The sequence below is a fragment of the Myotis yumanensis genome, unplaced genomic scaffold (assembly GCF_028538775.1).
Source record: "Myotis yumanensis isolate MYYU_CA2020_CCGP unplaced genomic scaffold, mMyoYum1.0.hap1 SCAF_9, whole genome shotgun sequence".
NCBI lineage: Eukaryota > Metazoa > Chordata > Mammalia > Chiroptera > Vespertilionidae > Myotis > Myotis yumanensis.
Window position 1 is genome coordinate 58,743,683 of NW_027223760.1, and position 5,082 is coordinate 58,748,764.

At 37.8% G+C, this 5,082-nt stretch overlaps 1 pseudogene; it reads left to right on the forward strand.

The window, feature by feature from the left end:
* Positions 1-4,167: 4,167 nt before the first annotated feature.
* Positions 4,168-4,713, forward strand: LOC139016976 (peptidyl-prolyl cis-trans isomerase A pseudogene; annotated as a pseudogene).
* The last annotated feature ends 369 nt before the right edge of the window (positions 4,714-5,082 follow it).

The window sequence follows — 5,082 nt, forward strand, 5'->3', positions numbered from 1 at the left end:
GGTCATGCCAAGCTTATAGATATGTTTTATTTGACCAATAGTGTTTTTAATAAAAGATCATATTTGGAAATTAGAACAAATTTAGTATTTAAAAAGGACTTAATATTAGAATTTAAAAATTAGGATTAAAAAGGGATATTTCACAAAATAAGATTTTTGGCTACTATTTAAAAGATTTGGATGTCTGGCAGCACAATGCCTGGATTCCTAAAGTCACTAATTGTTAGGGCTGAGTATTGGGTGCCCATTACAAGGGGATGATGTGCTTGTAATTTGCCACTGTTCCTACTACTGTCCCCACCAGACAGGCTTTACTCATGACCTTACCCCCCTGGCACTCTTTAACATTGGATTTGTGACTACTGCATCCAAAGATAAATTCGTATTTTAATCCTATACCCAAGCCCCCCAGATTGCTCGCTGAACCTATATTTTCTGCCTCATCATTCATTATCTATTTATGTTTCTTCCTCTTTAAACATAGCCATAAAGTCTTCACTTGTGTTTGCCTGAACCCACTCCTTTCCTTCTGGTGTTTGAGGTTCTGCAACCCATGCTCCTAACCTCTTCTTAGCCTAACAAGAAAAACAAAAAACAAAAACAAAAAAAAATAACAACAAAAAGTCAATCAAACCAAGACCACGGACATTTCCTTAAGATGCCATTATATGCGAGGCCTTGTGTTGGATGCTGCTGGGATCCATTCCCATAAGGAGATTCCAATATCTTTGGGAGAATAACATGTAAACACATAAAAATTAAATTGAACAGATGCTGCTTTAAATATCAGATCACTAAAATGATAGAAAAAATGTGAAAAAGTGGTGTAACCAATGAGGCCACAGAAATCTGTATGAGTTCCCCACATTATCGGCACCTCCTTACGACAGAGAATCAGAATCCTGGTTTGGTGTCACCTGGAGAGTAGCTCCATTTATTTTAGGGTATCACTAAAATCTCAATTAAAAAACTAAATTGAAAACTAAATCTAAGAACTAAAGTAATTTACATCAAGTAACACGTCAATTTCAGCATGTATACATACATAAATAACAGATAATGACATTTACTAAAAGTTAATAAGGATTAAAAGCATGTGTGTAAATTTCATGGTTCTTTGAATTTCTAGGTCAGTGGTCCTTCATAAAAGTTACAGTTTAAAACTGGATAATGTGATAAGAATCACACTTGTTTTCTTATCATTTAATATAAGTTAACATGATATTTTTCTCTCAGTGTATCAGAATTTTCCTAGAAAACCTTATTGCCATGCGAAATATGTTCTAGGAAACATAAGAGATTGTTTTTTCTCTTTCCTGTCACATTGTCAGGACTTATTTCTCTAGTTACATCTAGCTAAGAAATCAAAGAGATAGCCTACTGGTAAGCAACTTAACTGCTAACTAAGGCTCCGGGGTGAAAGGTTAACAGGCATGACCTCAATAACAACCATTTTTATAATAGACATGCATCACACCTATTAACCTAAAGATCCTAATATATTGATCACATTTGGTTGTATTTTATTTTATTTTCCACCATTTCCATTTAACAAAATTTTTGTTTGCTTTATATTTTTGGGACTAACTCACTCTTGCCATCTTAAAATGAGTTCCCTCTACTGGTCATATTCACATCAAACATTAAAATTATTATTTAATTAAAACCTACATGAAATAAGGTCTAAAGAAAATATTGCTTAAATAAGCTGAATTAATTCTGCTGTCTCTTTATTGTTGGTGTTCATGAATTACTTTAATTGCTGAAAATGAGATAGCATATACCAAAAGATCATGGTACTTACTATAGTATACATGGTAATCTATTTATTTCAACCAACCTAGTGATTAATTAATCTAGGTCAATTAATTAGCCTTGCTAGATGGTATCCTGTGGAGGTTAATGATGACCATCCATCTATACTTCTGCCATTAATGAGGCCAAAGAGTAATGGCATCACCAGGAGCCGGAAGGTTTAGAGTCTCCCATAGTCATATTTACATACTGCAAAGCAAAAACTATGCATGTTTCTATTGGAACAGACCACTACCCTCAGTTTAAAAGAAGTGGGAAAAGAGGCACAGGGCATTGGAGAATGCTCCTTCTCTATCATTTTCCCAGGATACTACTGAATGCTTATCAGGTTGTAGTAGAAAATCTCTGGTCCTTGCCAACTTGTTGCTGAGCAACTAAATCATTTTCTCCTTCCTCATTCGGTCTACTCACCTTGCAACCCAAAAGACCAAGAAATGTATTCCATATGTGCAAAATAAGCAGAGGGCCATCCAAATTCAGAAGATTTTCATAGGTTTAGGACACGTCAGGAAAGGAGCTACATGTTAATGGTATCCAGAGTATCTTTGATGAATCAGGCTTTAAATGGGTTTGAGTAGCAAAATTTTATCAACTGCAACGGTTATTTGTACCAAAATTATATATTTAATGGTCCTTGATTTCCAAATTCATTATTAAGTATTTTTCCCTGGAAAAGAGAGAAACAGGGTCTTATGGTTCTTTTTTAGTGAACAACTAAAAGTTTAACTCTGTACTTCTTAAAAGTTGGTGCCTAGAATAGGGACATAGTGGGGTTGTCTTTCCAATAGCCTGATTTTCTCACAATAGGGAAATTGTGTGATTTCCATTTTATTTATGAAACCTTTTCGTGTTTAAAAAACACAAAGAAATGGAGATTTAAGGATAACATTTTACATTCATGTGTATACTCATTACAATTTTCATCTTAATTCTTTCTAAACTTCCAAGTTTCTATAAACATTTACTTGGGAATAGGAGAATCTCTGCTTGAGATGTAATTATAAAAAATGCACAATTTTAAAAAACACACTCATATGCACAAACACATTAGTATATAGTAAAATATGTACTGCTGATAAAATTTTCTTATCCAAATATTTGTAAACTAGTTTGCCAGAATAACAACCACTACCACAACAAAAACCAATGGAATAAGCTTTAATTTGGGGCCACAAGACTGTGTTAAGCAGGATCTCTGATAATTACAATTAGGCAAAATTGTGGTTAGCTTAATGAAAAGGCTCCAAAGTGTGCCAGGCCAATGGCAGAGGACCTAAATCTAAAGACAGACAAGCTTTTCTTGATTACAGTGATTACATCATGGTCATTAGAATTTAAAGTCACAAACCCAAACACAGACATCATATCTTCATTTGATAGCTGTAGTCTAGTAAATACTGGGAAAGGATGTTATGTATGGATTAAGCTTGATGAAACAAAAACAGACATTCTTTTTGAACCTGTCTGGCAAAGAAAATGAAAAGTTCAAAATCAGGCAGTAAAGTTAACTTTGAAAGCTCAGGCTCTTTGATTGGAAGTGGTCTGTGCAGTGTTTTGGGCTATTCTTCGTTTTATAGGGAAGCCACCGCTACAACTAGCCGCACAGGACTCATTCTTGCATGCCGTCTGTAGTCAAGTGAGACAGTTGAGATTTACTTTTTTGGAACTTAAGACAATTAGTATTTTCAAAGTATATGGAGATGCTAGCAGCGGTCCAACAGCTGTCTCATCAACTGTAACACAATTAAACATCAAGTGTGAGTTTGAACTCTTTAAATATTTCATCTCAAGCAGCCTGCAGGGTCCTACTCTGCTCTGCATGTAGACAGTTCATGCTGAGAAGACAAATGCTTTGCTCAGGGAAAAGGATGCATTGGGTTACAGTTAGAGCTCTTACATGAAAGCAAGCCCATGGACCTCTGACCTAAAACCTCAACTTCATAGCACTACCTGTGGGAATACTGCCTCTAACCAGAAGAACGGCTATCTAGGAGGATCAGGGGAGTGAGGCAAAGAAAAACAAGGCATAGAGCAGCCGTGGGCAAACTACGGCCCACGGGCCGGATCCAGCCCGTTTGAAATGAATAAAACTAAAAAAAAAAAAAAAGACCATACCCTTTTATGTAATGATGTTTACTTTGAATTTATATTAGTTCACACAAACACTCCATCCATGCTTTTGTTCCGGCCCTCCGGTCCAGTTTAAGAACCCATTGTGGCCCTCGAGTCAAAAAGTTTGCCCACCCCTGGCATAGAGCATAATAGGGCCTGGTGAAGTGTCACTGTATTATCTGTTTTACTGATAGAGGATCCCAGCTTGGTTTAAGAAAATGCAGCCTTGGCTTTGCAGACGCCGCTGCCCCGAAGTCGCCCGTGACCAGCCATGGTGAACCCCACCGTGTACTTCGACATCGCCGCCGACGGCGAGCCCCTGGGCCGCGTCTCCTTCGAGCTGTTTGTGGACAAGGTTCCGAAGACGGCAGAAAACTTCCGTGCTCTGACCACCGGGGAGAAGGGATTTGGTTATAAAGGTTCCTGCTTTCACAGAATTATTCCGGGATTTATGTGCCAGGGTTGTGACTTCACACGCCACAATGGCACAGGCGTCAAGTCCATCTATGGGGAGAAATTTGAGGATGAGAACTTTGTCCTGAAACATGCAGGTCCTGGCATCTTGTCCATGGCAAATGCTGGACCGAACACTAACGGCTCCCAGTTTTTCATCTGCACGGCCAAGACTGAGTGGTTGGATGGCAAGCATGTGGTCTTCGGCCAGGTGAAGGAAGGCATGGATATTGTGACAGCCATGGAGCGCTTTGGGTCCAGGAATGGCAAGACCAGCAAGAAGATCACCATTGCTGACTGTGGGCAACTCTAATAAATTTGACTTGTGTTTTATCTTAACCACCAGGCCATTCCTTCTGTAGCTCAGGAGAGCACCCCTTCATCCCCATTTGCTTGGAATGTTCCATAATCTTTGTGCTCTTGCCAGTTTATCGGGTTCCATAATTTCTCTACCCTTTCCCAGTCTAGCTGGATTACAGAGTTAAGTTTATGATTATGAAATAAAAACTAAACAGTTGTCTGTCAAAAAAAAAAAAATGCAGCCTTAAATTATATTTTGCATTAAGAAAACGAAGACAAAGAAGAAGTAGACTTAACTAACAAGCGTATTATGTAAATTTAAGAGAGAAAAAAAACCCCGTTAGACATCCTTGAGGTCTCAACTTCAGTGGGACATTCAGTGTAAGTAAAAAGAAAGAACAC